Source organism: Grampus griseus (genome assembly GCF_964374135.1).
Source record: "Grampus griseus genome assembly, chromosome: 3".
NCBI classification, from domain to species: domain Eukaryota; kingdom Metazoa; phylum Chordata; class Mammalia; order Artiodactyla; family Delphinidae; genus Grampus; species Grampus griseus.
The window spans coordinates 33,174,655-33,191,296 of NC_139019.1; positions in this window are offsets into that span (position 1 = coordinate 33,174,655).

Sequence of the window (16,642 nt, forward strand, 5' to 3'; positions counted from 1 at the left end):
GAATCTGAGGTTCTATCAAAGTGACTTCTCCATTTTGCTGAGACAGATGCAGCTCTTTTAGAGAGGGGAAGTGGGTAAAGATGTTAAATATTTACTTAAATCTTGTCTGCCCTGCATTGCAAGCAGGAAACAAAAGTATCAGTGACTGGGTCATCTTAGTGAAACCCCTTTCGCTTTGCTCTTCAATTCCTGCCAGTACACAACTGAAATCACTTTAAGTTTTTACAGATTATGAAATTTTAAAGGTTAAAACACCTTCTTCCTAACATTCCTAAGAAAGCAGGAGCCAGGGAAAACAAGCTTTAAACAGTTAATGGTTCTGTACTCAATAATTCACTTTTGAAAAATAGATATATAAATCTAAAATAGATGGCCACACACACACACACACACACCTCTTTACCTGCTGAACACTTTGCCCACTTGCTCTACTCCAGTCACCCTGGGCTGGCATCCTGCCTGTGCCTCCCACATGCCAGGCACAAAGACCCTTCCCCCAACATCGTCTGAATGGGGATAACTTCCCATGTCCTCCTGGTCTTTGCTCAAATGTCACCTTCTCTCTTCCATCTGGACCTCTCTTTCCCAACCCCTTTTTCTCTGTTCTACTGTTTTTTCTATAGCACATATTACATATAACCAGTACTACGTGATTTACTTACTCTGTTTATTGTCTGTCTTTCATGAAGGAATCTAAGCTCTGTGAGGGTAGAAATCTTTGTTTTGTTCATTGACAGGACTCAAATGCCTAAAATAATGCCTGGCACATGGTAGGTCTGCAATAAATATTTGTTGCCCGAATGAATAGCTGTCTTTTAAAATCCAAAAATATTTCATTTTTCCCACAACTTTATTGCTTTTACTAAATTATTTCCAAAATTCTTTTTAGAGTGTGTATCTTTACTGCATCCCAAGCAAATGATGAGAAAGCCTACTTGACAGGCATTACCAATTAAACTAAGAATTCAAGGACCTTCTGGAACTGAAATGCTGTCACTGTGACCGTACCACAGTGGATGAGGGGAAATGATTAAAGTCAAGGTCAAAGAAGCCAGAATATTAAGGGTCTCATGAAGCAGGGTAAAGAGGCTGAGTTACGTTTTCAGGTCATTAGGAAGCCACCAAAGGTTTTAGGCAGTGGGTTAAGCAAAGATACTGAGCATCGTAACAGGTGATTGATAAGGCCCCCCGGACTGCTCTACAAGTGGCATTGACCATGTTTTTATTCAATGATCTATCTGTCCTGATCATCTGATGATGTATAATTTAGCAGGCATAGCTGTTCTTAGTAGGACTGTATTAGCTAGAAGTGCAGAGTCAACCCATCTTTAGAGTAACTGATTTAACCCCTAGGTCCTTGCGACTCAATGTGTGGTCTATGGACAACAGCAGCAGCATCACCTGGGAGTTGGGAAGAAATACAGAATCCTAGGTCCCACTCTGGACCGAAGAGACTGAAATCTGCATTTTAACATGATCTCCAGGTGCCTCGGATGCACGTTAGAGTTGAAGAAATACTGCCCTAGGGTATAGGCTAGATTGATCCCTTCACTTCTAGCTCTGTGGGGACCGTAGTGGAAAGGGGTGGATAAGAGAACTTTCTCCCCATTCTCTAGGGTACAGGCTCATCAGCTGTCTGTGGCAGTGACTTACATCCTTAACTAAAGAGCCCAAAGAGACAACAAAACCTCCCTACCTGTTGGTCCATTCTGACTGCCACTGAAACAGAAGCATTAGAAAGTTCTCTAAGTTCAAGGTTTCCTCATGCATCATCATTATTTCCAAACTGTTTTTACAGACATTTTCTCTTCATCTTATTAACGCTTCAGAGTGTGGTCAGGGGACTCCGGAGGTCCCCAAGACCCCTTCAAGGGTCTCAAAGAAAGTCAAAACTATTTTCACAGTAATACTATGACATCAAGCGACGAGTGCACAAAGTATAAAAAGCTCATTGAAGGGGTTTCATATTCCACACTGCAACTAAACCTTCAGAAATAGTACCACTTGTCCATTTTGCAGTGTCAAGGAAGGCTATGCTCAGTTATCTGAAAGGTTAATACAATACTTCTCACTCTTCCAACCATATATCTGGGTGAGGCCGGATTTTCTTCTTATGCTGCAACCCAAACAACATACTGCAACAGATTAAACACAGAAGCAGGTGTGAGAATCCAGCTGTCATCTATCAAGCCAACCATTAAGGAGATCTGCAAAAATGTAAAATAATGCCACTATTCTCACTATTTTGGGGGGTTTTGGAAACAGTAACTTTTCATGAAAATATGTTATTTATATTACATGCAACAGGTTTATCATTTTCTGTTTTAATTTCTAATACATTATATGTCAATAAACTTAGTCCATGTAAACAACAGCTCTGAGTCCTCAACAATTTTTAAGAGTGTAAAAGTGTCTGGAGATCAGAAAGTTCTGAGAACTGCTACATTAGAGCAAAGTAAAATAAAGACTGAAAAGCCTCTTGTGGGAAAGAAACTTTTCAAGTAGACTTCTGGGTAAGCAGGATGGAACATCCTGATAAGAAAGAAAAAAGTCAACCTGCTTATAATATAAATAAATAACCATGAGCAGGAATGGAAGTGTCTAAATTAGGTTCTCAATGTTCTCTTTATTGTGGTTATTTCCTCTGTCATAAATAACCGAACTACTAAAACCAAGCATGTTCCCCACTGAGGATCCTGCTGTTCTCTCTACCCATAATGCTCTTCTAACAGCTATTTATATAACTCATTTCTTCACCCCCGCCTCAGGTCCTTGATCAAAAATTATCATCCCAATGATGCCCACCCTGAACTCCCAACCCAAAATTGCAACCCACCCATTCCATTCACACACATTTCCAACTCCCTTCACCCAGCTTTGTTTTTTCTTTTTCACAGACTTACCACCTGCTAAAATACCAAATAACATGTTTGTTTATTACATCTGCTGATACTATCCTCTCTTGCTAGAATGTAAGCTGCATAAAGGAAACTTTTTTTCTGTTTTGTAATCCATCCCCATCATCTCTTCTAGAGCAGTGCCTGGTACCTGGTAACTTACAATACATATTTGTTAAGTATAAGGAGAGTGAGTTTTGCAGATAGAGGTGGTAGAGCTTAGAAGATCAAGATTGACTGTTAGACCCAAGCAAAACTTGGATTTGAATCTTGATTCAGACAATTACGAGGCTCAAGCTCTTCAGCAAGTTATTAAACACTCTAGCCCTCAATTTTCTCACACGTAAAATCTACGTCACAGGATTGTGGTGAGAATAAATAAGATAATATCTGAAAACAACATATTGCCTGGAACTTAGTAATTGATCATTAATCACACTGTTATGGTTACTGCACCATTATTAGCTACTTTATCTTTTATGCTCCCAGTAACCAGTGTTGATTGGATTAAAGGCAATGGACAGCCCCAGGTTCACTTTTGCCACATAAAGAGTAGCTCAATTTTCCACCACTCAAGAAGATACCTTTCCAGACTCAGGGATATAAGTAAAATAGATTTAACTCATTGCATGTTCATGCTAGAAGCATCATGAGAGGTCATTTAGTTCAACCTTTATTTTATCTTAACAGGTAAGTAAATGGAGGTCGGAGGTGAAAAGGTGTTCTAAGATCACATAGCTTGTTAGTACAGAAAAGAACCTAAAAATCCAGATTTCTGGATTCCCAGGACAATATTCTTTCTACTCCAACTGTCATGGAAGCTGTTTATTGGAATACTTTAAAAAAATCTCACCTTTTCATCCTGTGCAAGATTAACATAGAGAACTAGAAGATAATTGAGATTATGTCTGCATGGACCGAGGATGCCTCTCTAGCACTCAGTAGCCACTGATAAGACATGCCCATTTTCTTCATAACTCATAATTAATGGTTTGCACAGGAATAAACATTGAACAAATAAATCCTACTATACACTGAAAGTACACTAACTTCATTTATATAACCATCCAGAAGATTCTAATCAAGGAAAGATAGATAAGTGAAGTTATTCCTGCAGAGTTTTTTTCAACCTTAGTATGTTAATTTTAGCTCTTTCAGGCTGTATCTATGAACTGCACATTTGGACTAAAATTCATTAGTCAATTTAGTCAACTATTTTGGCTAACATTTTTCCCTGAATATTTCTAAAAAGTGCCAGAAATATTAAAATCCATGGAATTTAGTTCTACTCTTATTAGTAGCACCTCCAAAATATATGTTCAAAATTGGCCCACATACTTATACACAGGTAATTATAAAGTTGGCTCTTCCACTTGCACAGGCAAATGACCAAATAAATGATATGCACAAAAAGAGAAGTTATATAAAAATTCAAATATCCAAGATGTGACAGTCTAGTCTCTGATCAAGCCTCAGAAAAAAAAAAGATATTAAAAATAAACCAAGGAAGCGATCAAAAGAGTTGTTATGACAACATACTTGAATCACCAAAAGCAAATTAAAGACCCCTCCTATTTGCCAAATATAACCACTTAGACTCTACTGCACAATACAGGCCTGTGCAAAGCAACATCATAAAACAATACATGGAATGCAGCACCATGGTAGAACCTCCAAGGCAGCGCAAAACACTGAACAATAGGAAAAGTCCCCTCTGGTAGTTGATTATGAAGTGCTTTACCTGAAGAATCTTATCTTTAATCCAGCTTGAATTCATTCATTTAACAAATATTTATTAAGCACCTGCCAAGGAGGGTTTGGAACATCTGGAGCTCAAAGATGAATGACATTTTGATATATTACCCAGCTTAGAATTTAGGAAAGAAAGTCCAGACCAAATCTGTTTTGAAAGCAATGGGTAGATAAGGAAATGAAAATAAGAACATCCAAGTTTAGCTGGGGTAGATGTCATACGACCCTCTCCACTGGGCAAAGGCTAAATATATAATTATACAGAGTTGATTTAAGAAGAAAAACAAACAGGAAATGTAAACATTGTTCTAACAGATTAAATCTAAATTTCAGGGGTTGAATAGGAGGTGCAAGCAGTAATTTCATCATGGCTAAACAGGAAACACATGATCAAGGAAAGGCAAACCAATGATAAGTATGTGGAATGAGAAGGGATGAATAAATGCTGTGTGAGTCTAAAGGATACTTAAGCATCCACTGAGGAAACCAGTCATGATATAGTCGCAGATGATGTTCTCCTACATGGGCAGCAGGACATCTCAGTAATAAAGTACATTTATTCCTACCCCATTTCTGACCCAGCAAGATAATACTCAGACAGGGCCAACACAAAATACATAACAGATTAGGGGGTAATGGCAAAATACCACGTACTATGGAATAACAAAACATCTTGGGTCATTCTAGTCTTCTGGAAATCAAATGAATAAACGTCGCCTATTCACTGAGCTCTGGAACGTTAAGGAATGGGCAGCATTTGGCAATGCAACTTACTTTCCCAGCAGCAAATAAAAGACTCTGGAAAGGAGGGTTCTTTAGCTTTTAGGGCCCTAAACTTCTATCTACCAGCTCCAAAATCATGGCAGTCAACCAGTTTCTCAAATAATCCTATGAAAACAATTCAGACCTATTCATTCACATTTATCTGCTTGCATGTTTCTCCAGTTCTCCTTCCTGAGGAGATAACATACACTGTGGGTAGGAGCATAAACTCTAAAGTTGGACAGCCTTGTTCAGAATCAGGCCCATCCCTGCTGGTTGTGTGATCTAAGAAGAGTTAATATTGCTAAGCTTCAACTTCCTCATCTGTAAAAGGGAGAAGATAGGAGGAAACTACCACTAGGGATTGTTGTGAGGCTTAAAAATGGCTATCACATGGTAGGAGTTCAATAATCTTGGCCATGATTAGCAAATGGTATTCTTAGCAAAGAAGAATGTGGTGCCAATGACTATCACTAGCCTGAAAAGAGAGTGCAGTCAGCATGGCTTTTTAATATTTTATTGTCCTTCTTGCTAGGCTCCTGTTTAAACAAATTCAAATATAATTACGTATGCACTACTTAGTTCATCTGTGCTATATGGTCCTGTAGAGGTTTTGTGGGATCTTTCCGAACGCCCCCTTTCACCTGTACTGATGCTCACACCTAGAAGGATTATGCTTCCATGTCTCTCATGAGTTAGGTTCTGAGAAGTTCAGTTCTCATTCTAGCACTTCTTTTGATGTCCAAGGAAGGCAGATTACACAATTTAGCCCTCACCTCCAAATTCATCCAGTAGGGGCATGAACAGTGTATATCTTCAGGGCACTGCCCTGTGCAGCCTGGCTCAGGGGCAAAGTGAAGCAAGAAGTGGGGAAAATGACTCTGAGAATGGTTCCAAGGACAGTGAAGGCTTCTAGAACCAAGGGCCCTGCTGGCCTTGGTTGGCTTGGTTTCCTTCTATCCTCACCGGTGCCTGGACAACAAACTATCATTGAATCCATGGAGGAGAATTATTATAAGGCACTTTAATGAGTTCATGCATGCTCAGAATGCACAAATTATGTTCAATGTACAATAAGTAATTAGATCTTCAAATTACCAAACCAAAGGTAACTATCAAAGCAGAAACAAACCAAGAAAAAGGAGTCTTTTAAGTGGGGAAAAAAACAATAACTGGAAGCAGAGTCAACTTTCCAGACCTCCTGGGTATCTTTTACCAGGTTATTTATTTAATTAACTTTTTAACATTTTTATTGGAGTATAATTGCTTTACAATGTTGTCATAGTTTCTGCTGTATAACAAAGTGAATCAGCTATATGTATACATATATCCCCATATCCCTTACCTGTTGCGTCTCCCTCCCACCATCCCTATCCCACCCCTCTAGGTGGTCACAAAGCACCAAGCTGATCTCCATGTGCTATGTAGCTGCTCGCCACTAGCTAGCTATTTTACATTTGGTAGACTATATATGTCAATGCTACTCTCAGTTCGTCCCAGCTTACCCTTCCCAATCCCTGTGTCCTCAAGTCCATTCTCTATGTCTGCATCTTTATTCCTGTCCTGCCCCAAGGTTCTTCGGAACCATTATTTTCTTTTTTTTTTTTAGATTCCATATATATGTGTTAGCATATGGTATTTTTCTCTTTCTGACTTAATTTACTCTGCAAGACATATTCTAGGTCTATCCACCTCACTACAAATAACTCAATTTCATTTCTTTTTATGGCTGAATAATATTCCATTGTATATATGTGCCAATCTTCTTTATCCATTCATCTGTCGATGGACACTTAGGTTGCTTCCACGTCCTGGCTATTGTAAATAGTGCTGCAATGAACATTGTGCTACATGACTCTTTTTGAATTATGGTTTTCTCAGGGTATATGCCCAGTAGTGGGATTGCTGGGTCATATGGTAGTTCTATTTTTAGTTTTTTTAGGAACCTCCATACTGTTCCCCATAGTGGCTGTGCTAATTTACATTCCCACCAACAGTGCAAGAGAGTTCCCTTTTCTCCACACCCTCTCCAGCATTTATAGTTTGTAGATTTTTTGATGATGGCCGTTCTGACAGGTGTGAGGTGATACCTCATTGTAGTCTTGATTTGCATTTCTCTAATGATTAGTGATGTGAGCACCCTTTCATGTGTTTGTTGCCAATCCGTATATCTTCTTTGGAGAAATGTCTATTTTGGTCTTCAGCCCATTTAGGATTCGGTTGTTTGTGTTTTTGATATTGAGCTGCATGAGCTGCTTCTATATTTTGGAGATTAATCCTTTGTCAGTTGCTTTGTTTGCAAATATTTCCTCCCATTCTGAGGGTTGTATTTTCATCTTGTTTATGGTTTCCTTTGCTGTGCAAAAGCTTTGAAGTTTCATTAGGTCCCATTTGTTTATTTTTGTTTTTATTTCCATTTCTCTAAGAGGTGGTCTGAAAAGGATCTTGCTGTGATTTATGTCAAAGAATGTTCTGCCTACATTTTCCTCTATGTGTTTTATAGTGTCTCCCCTTATATTTAGGTTTTTTATCCATTTTGAGTTTATCTTTGTGTATCGTGTCAGGATGTGTTCTAATGTCATTCTTTTATACGTAGCTGTCCACTTTTCCCAGCACCACTTATTGAAGAGGCAGTCTTTTCTCCACTGTATATTCTTGCCTCCTTTCTCAAAGATAAGGTGACCATATGTGCGTGCATTTATCTCTGGGCTTTCTATCCTCTTCCATTGATCTACATTTCTGTTTTTGTGCCAGTACCATACTGTCTTGATTACTGTAGCTTTGTAGTATAGTCTGAAGTCCAGGAGCCTGATTCCTCCACCTCTGTTTTTCTTTCTCAAGATTGCTTTGGCTATTCGGGGTCATCTGTGTTTCCACACAAATTGTGAAATGTTTTGCTCTAGTTCTGTGAAAAATGCCAGTGGTAGTTTGATAGGGATTGCATTGAATCTGTAGATTGCTTTGGGTTGTATAGTCATTTTCACAATGTTGATACTTCCAATCCAATAACGTGGTATATCTCTCCATCTGTTTGTATCATCTTTAATTTCTTTCATCAGTGTCTTATAGATTTCTGCCTACAGGTCTTTTGTCTCTTTAGGTAAGTTTATTCCAGGTACTTTACTCTTTTTGTTGCAATGGTAAATGGGAGTGTTTCCTTAAATTCTGTTTCAGATTTTTCATCATTAGTGTATAGGAATGCAAGAGATTTCTGTGCATTAATTTTGTATCCTGCTACTTTACCAAATTCATTGATTAGCTCTAGTAGTTTTCTGGTAGCATCTTTAGGATTCTCTATGTATAGTACCATGTCATCTGCACACAGTAACAGCTTTATTTCTTCTTTTCCGATTTGGGTTCCTTTTATTTCTTTTTCTTCTCTGATTACTCGATTGCTGTGGCTACAACTTCCAAAACTATGTTGGATAACAGTGGTGAGAGTGGGCATCCTTGTCTTGTTCCTGATTTTAGAGGAAATGGTTTCAGTTTTTCACCATTGAGAATGTTGTTGGCTGTGGGTTTGTTATATATGGCCTTTATTATGTTGAGGTAAGTTCCCTCCATGTCTAGTTTCAGAAGAGTTTTTAACATAAATGGGTGTTGAATTTTGTCGAAAACTTTCTGTGCCTCTACTGAGATTATCATATGGTTTTATCCTTCATTTTCTTAATATAGTGTATCACATTGATTGATTTGCATATACTGAAGAATCCTTGCATTCCTGAGATAAACCCCACTTGATCATGGTGTATGATCCTTTTAAAGTGCTGTTGAATTCTGTTTGCTAGTATTTTGTTGAGGATTTTTGCATGTACGTTCATCAGTGATACTGGTCTGTAGTTTTCTTTTTTTTTTTTTTTGCGTTACGCGGGCCTCCCACTGCTGTGGCCTCTCCCGTTGCAGAGCACAGGCTCCGGACGCGCAGGCTCAGCGGCCATGACTCACGGGCCCAGCCACTCTGCGGCATGTGGGATCTTCCCGGACCGGGGCACAAACCCGTGTCCCCTGCATCGGCAGGCGGACTCTCAACCACTGCGCCACCAGGGAAGCCCTGTAGTTTTCTTTTTTTGTGACATCTTTCTCTGGTTTTGGTGTCAGGGTGATGGTGGCCTCGTAGAATGAGTTTGGGAGTGTTCCTCCCTCTGCTATATTTTGGAAGAGTTTGAGAAGGATAGGTGTTAGCTCTTCTCTAAATGTTTGATAGAATTCGCCTGTGATGCCATCTGGTCCCGGGCTTTTGTCTGCTGGAAGATTTTTAATCACAGTTTCAATTTTAGTGCTTGTGATTGGTCTGTTCATATTTTCTATTTCTTCCTGGGTCAGTCTCAGAAGGTTGTGCTTTTCTAAAAATTTGTTCATTTCTTCCAGGCTGTCCATTTTATTGTCATACAGTTGCTTGTAGTAATCCCTCATTATTCTTTGTATTTCTGCAGGGTCAGTTGTTACTTCCCCTTTTTCATTTATAATTCTGTTTATTTGAGTCTTATCACTTTTTTTTCTTGATGAATCTAACTAGTGGTTTATCAGTTTTGTTTATTTTCTCAAAGAACCAGCTTTTAGTTTTATTGATCCTTGAGGATGCTTGAGAAGACCCAAGAATTTGCATTTAAAACAAGCATTCTAGGAATATGATAGATATATAATTAAAGGGTTGGAAATAGGGTCTGCAGGTAAGAGCCAAGAATGTGACTTATTTAGAAAAACAGAGACAGGATTTCATTTTTTTCAAGTACTGTATACATAGATTATAGATAATAAAGGAACAATTCTCTATTTCCACACACTGAACAACTTCGAATTGCAACAGAAGACATTTAGTGCAATATAGACTGAAATATACCTGTTTCTGAAATGCCCTAATTAGCAGCATTTCAGAGTCTCTTCTTCTGTCCTGTTGTTTAGACATGGCAATACACTAGCAAGGATAGGTAAGCTTTCAGCAGCAGTCATGAGTAGGGCACACAAGACCAGGAAAATCATTGCAGATCACAACCCACCATAGGAATTCCAAAGAGAAAGAAAACTGGTATAGAGCCAGCGTGTTCCCAGGTACCCATAACTCACTGACAACCAACAGTGGCCACAGAAAGGGACCAGAGTCATGGCTATGTCATTACCTGCCCTCTGCTCAGGCTGAGCCTCTTCTGTACCCAGGCCTGAATGTACATAAATATGTGATGTAAGCAGTGTTTGCTTTGGTTGCCACCTTGGTAACCTGGTGTCCTCAAGTCATGGGTTTTCGAGTCACACTAACAGAAGTTCAGAGTCTGGTTTACTAGCTTTTGTGGTCTTCAACAAATTGCTTAACCTCTGCAAGTCTCAGTTCCCTCATCTGTAAGGTTAGAAAAATATAGTCAACCCCACAGGGTGTCATGAGGGGGAATTAAAGTATGTAAAACCCCACAGGGTGTCATGAGGGGGAATTAAAGTATGTAAAACAGAGGCCCAACATACACTCAACAAATTATAATCTTTTGTCGTTTCTATTGTTGCTGTTGCACTATTGAAATCATTGATATTACTATTGTTATTATTATCATCATCATTATTCCAACGGATCCTGAAATTCTTAGACTCCAATGAGTTCAGGAATTCCAGGCCAGGGACCACTGCTTCAGCCCACTGTCACTTTTTCTCTTTCATATCTAAGAAATCCCTAAAATCTTCTAACTTAACTCCAATAAGTGAATTCATCGTAAAGTGTTATCCTCTTTGTCACCGACCCAATCATCTTCATCAATTTTATGAATATCTTTAAAAGAGTGACTTCTATGTCTTAAATTGAAACCATAATCCTAATGATGGAAATTTCAATCATTGCAACAGATTTGAGGTCAGAATTTGGGGGTTAGGAGGATGTATCAGTTATTCTTCACTCACAGTAGTTTGTAAGAGACCACCTAAGAATAAGCAGAATCAGTTCTTCCAGTATCTCCAACTTTATTTAGTGCTGGGATAAGAGAGGGTGAAGGTTGAGACTGGAACAGAGAGTTTGGCTACTGATAACATCTGATTGTGAACTTCCAGTTTCAACACGCCTTTTATCCTTTCACCCGCGTCTACTTTCCAGAAAAACTGCATACTTCTCACAGCCTGGAAAAGCCACGTCTCTCTTCCCTCCTAGAGAAATCTCAATCATTCTTCAAAGATCAACTCAGAAGTCCCCCTCTTTTAAAACTTCCCTGATAACACAAAGTTGAAGGTAATCACTCATAGAACTAAAGAGTTGGAAGAAATCTTCTTTAATTTTATGGCTTGAATAAATTCCATGTTTTAAAGATGTAGTCAAAGGGCTTTTAGTAGGAAAAAACTGTCTGATTTCAACTCTCAGCATTCTACTTAGAATTATGAATTGTTTTTTTCAATGTTTTAGCTGTTTTTTCATCTGCACATACTTGCCTCGGGACCTGCTTTCACAGGAAACCAAGAAAAGCCAGTTCATAATATTCATGCTTTTGAGAGTGTAAGGAAATGATCAGACTCATATACTGTGTGGTAAGAACGCACGTTCTTAAAGACCTTTTTAGGGTAATTAAATAGACTATCAATATTTTTAAAATGCATACCCTGTGAACAAGGCATCCTTCTAAGACTCTCTCTTATAGTAATCCACATAGGAGCACAAAGAAAGAAATATGAGGATGCTCTCTGTAGAATGCTACATAATAGAGAAATGTTGGACATATCTGTCAATATATCTGTCAAAATATCTGTTAATAGGAGAATGATTAAGTAAATTACAGTATAAGCATTCTATGAAACACTGTGAAGCTATTTAAAAAGCATGAGTTTGATCTATATTTACTGGTAAGGAAAGATGTTTATGATATACCAATAAGCAAAAAAAATTAAATTAAAAAAGCATGGGTATTGTGTTCTATATCTGTTATTTTCCTCTCTCTTTCTGGAAATACACACACACACACACACACACACACACACACACACACACACACATCAAACTATTAGCACGGTTACCACTGGGGAGGCAGATGGCTTAGGGGTAGAAGTGTTAGAGATGGTACAGAAGGGGTTATAAAGGGGAATGCCTCTCTATTTTTTTTTTATAAGTGCATATTACCTTTAAAATTGAAAAAGAAAATAAAGGTAATGCATTTGGAAATTAACATCTGAAACATTCTTCACCATTTTAATTTTTCTTAAACTTCACAATCAACATTGGCAGCAAAAAAACTCAGGGGATTTTAGCTGTACATTCTCCTTCTGTCTCACATATATCAGTGTAAAAATGTGTTGTAACCAAATTTAAGCATATAAGTAACCTAAAAAGTAATTAATAAGGGAAATTATCTGTTGACACTATTGTCTTGTATACAGTTGCTCGCTCTTTTAAGATGAGAAAATCCACACAAACAAAATATATTTCAAACACTCATATTTTTCAGAAGCAAAATAAGGAAAACCACCATTACAAGGGTAAACAGGAAATTAAAACCAACTATAAATGTATACTTAAACCTCCTGCATCTTCTTGTTTCTTTATTCAGGAAATTAAATGATACCAAATGACAAAGATCTGCAATCTCTCAAGTGTTTAAGAGGAAGTACAGCATTCACTTAGGAGAAAACTACAGCAAACGATGCTATTGTCAGGAGGATTTAAGAGATTTGAAAAAAAAATGCTGTGAAAGACTACCCCCAAAAGCCAACCCATGATGGCCCATGTGTTTTTGTCTCCAGAATTTGCTTTCCATAGAATTCTATGAGTGCAGGTGAGTTGCAGAGAGAACCTACTAGCTAGTTACAGTGAATCCCATAATGCAATGAGAAAGGCATGGGGTGGTGGTGAGAAACATGGCCCCTGCTTGGCTGTGTGATTATGAGCAAAGAATACTAAGCCTTGACTTTCTGTAAACTAGGAATAAATATATAAAATGACAAGGTCGCTCTGAGGATTAACAGAAAAGATGTGCACCAAAGCACTTAATCTAGCTAACGCTACTCAGGTATTGATTTTTGTCATTATTCCGTTTCTATTTTTAAAAACTCCTCTGCTGGGATGAATAATAGTAAGATGATCAAAAGATGTAAAAGATTTCAATAATACATCATTTTTGTAAAACTACTCCTATTGACCTACAACTTGATCAATGTGACTGGCAGATATCTATGGAAACTTAAGAGGAATATATAGGCTGATATTGACAAGCAGCAGCAAATAATGTCTATTAAAACTGCTTGGTTAATGATACAGGGTCCATTCATTTGGCTAATGTTTACTGACTATGAACTATGCTTCACACACTGTGTTAGATGCTGTGGACAGACAGTATTGTGTAAAACAGGGCTCCTACCCTAACAACTTAGAATCTACTGCAGATGAAAGGTATTGAAAAAAATACATAATTCCAAGTATGCAGTAGTTTATTTAGGAGATGATCCCAGAAATCACTGTGAGAAAATGGGGAAGTGAGACAGGGAAGGGAGAAAAACCAATAAAGAGTACACTGACTAGCCAGTTACCTCTATGGTAGAATGGTCAACTATCCCAGTTTACCAGGATTGAGGGGCTTCCCAGGACACAGGACTTTCTGTGCTAAAACTGGGACAGTTCCAAGAAATCTGGGACCAGTTGATCACCCTACTCTACGAACAGCTGGGTCTCAATCCTTCTGGAGGCCTTCTGAGAGGCTGCATGGAACACAACTTAGAATTATCTCAATGAAAGGCAAGGAAGTAGAGTATTTATCCACCAACCCTCAATGGCTGAGGATCACTCCAAGGCATTATTTTTCAGTTACTCCCGATCTGACCTGTGCAGGGGCAGGACATGCTCCTGTGCCCAGAGAATGCCCCCTGAAAGAAAGACACAGGAAGATGTTGGCATGTCTATAAAGTGTCTGCAGGCAAACTCTGGGGTCAGCCAAGGGGACATGGGCAGGGCATCAACACTATCTGATACATGATTATTTTTTCCCAATTTGATGGGCAAAAGAATGAGCTCAATGTTGTTTTCACTGGGATTCCCTCTTTAGTGGGGAGTTTAGAACTAACTTCATATTTGCCTCCCTTTTTGAGCATTTAAAGACAGGTTAAGGGTAGTTTATTTTCTCAGCCTCAGACAACTGCCCCCGTAATAGAAAACAATAAAAAAATTTCACTGAATTTATCTAGAATATGTGTGTATCGGGGTGGGGACAGAGGTGGGGAGCAGGGCAAACTCTTTCACGTGAACTGAAGGTGAGAACTGACAACGTAGTCATAGTGTTCCCAGTGCCATGATCCTTGCTACACTTCCCTTTACCTTTAAAGGAGAACTGAGATCCCTGAGTTTTATATATCACATGTTTTAGGTTCCCAATGAGTTGATTGATGGTCATGATTCATACTTGTTCATCTTCCAAGGCTCTTCTCCCATACTCATTTCCTCCCAGGTGTACTTTCAGATCACTCCTAATTCCCTGTAAGCCTGAAACCTGTAAGCCTGGGTGTGCACTGCCTCCTTTCACTTCTGCTGTGACCACAGCAGTCCATTTCTATTTTCTTCAAGCCTCACTCACTGCAGCCTATTTTGAATTATATTCTAGCTGACTACTAGGGAAATCAGGGATGTTTAATGGAGCTCTGGGAACAGTCATTACCGAAACCCAACATACTCAAATCTCTTGCGTAATTCAAAACCCATGATATGCTTAGCCTAAAAGCTACAGTCGGGGGGCCTCACTGTGTCATAATAAGAACATGAACTTTGCACACTCAGAAGATAACTAAATCATAAATTTAAACTGTAGATTCTGTCACTTCACTGATTAAGCTCCCAAACATTTCCCCAACTACCTAAGACCTGTCATTATTAATCCTACCTGGTTTTACGCATTCCATCTCACATTCTCAGCACATATGTTATGGCTTTTTACCAAGCTTATCCTCCAATCATGATTATAGACAGTATCTTAGTAACTTTTGATGGTTTTATTACCGAGCAGGAAGCAATCTGTATAATTCTGTCGCATAAACTAATTGCTTAGACATTTCTTGCTAACCTTTCATTTCAAAACTTGTCCCTTGGTTTCAAAGAATAAACCAGCCCTTATCTTACAAATACAGCAACTGAGATTCCAAGATGTTAAGTGACTTACCTGAGGTCACCCAGCTCGCAGCCAAGGCCAGAAGTCCTCTTCCTAGGCTATCATCCATCTTCTCTTCTTGCTTCTCTGGAAAGAAGAGAACATCTCAGGCAGTCATCTTGCCATCCATGTGCCTGGCTTAGACCTCAGTGCTTTAAGACTCCGTCACCACCATTATCCACCCTTCAGTCATTCCATTTCAGAGAAGTTGATCCTAGCTTCTTTGCAAGTGCCCCACAGGGCATGGGCCTCCATATGTGTGACATGAATGCCAGTAGCACTTACAGTCTCTTCCAGACATTTGGTACTTGCTGTGTCCTATGTGGACAGCTATTCACCTCTTTCTAAACAATGCATCTGTCTGCACAAATCATATTTATATATTTCTTTTCGTTTTCCATCATGCCTAAATACCTGTCACTATGCATATGGAGATGTTTCACAAAATTTAATAAGGATGATAATGATAACTTCATGGGCAGAATCAGTTTTCTTAAATGATGTTCTGGGGCCCAAAATTATATATATATATGCATAATTCATATGTATATACTATAAATAATAATATACACGCATTGTACACATAAGAGCTTTAATTTTTTTATTCTTGAGATTAAAATTAATTACATTTAATAGTGAAAAACTAGTAAGAGATATTGGCTTCCAAATACAGTGCTGCCTGTGCAGAAACCAGAGCAGATCCCACACAAGTGCTCTATTATAATAAGGCAATGGAGTTGTTCTTCTTTTTGTCATGCTTTTGTCTTGTTTGTTACAAGCAATCACATTACAGAACTGAAGAGATAAATTTGCATTTACAGAGCTGACAATTTTAGTAGACTCCTGATGTGAAATGCTTTATTCGATTTACTTCCCCAGAGGTGACAAAGACCCTGAAGCTGAAGTCGCATTCTACAACATTCAGGAAACTGATGAAACCCAAAGGCGACTTTGTTCTAGAGTTAAAGGTCAGAGGAATACTAGACACAGAAGGACTCTTCTATGGGTCAGTGAACGACAGGGCCAGAGAAAAGCAACTCACATGTTTAATCTTGCCACTGCTTTGGCAAGGTGGTAGGAATTTGAAATTCTGCCTGCATTTCTTCCGGAAGGTACATGTGGAGACCTTTAAAGTGAGTAGTG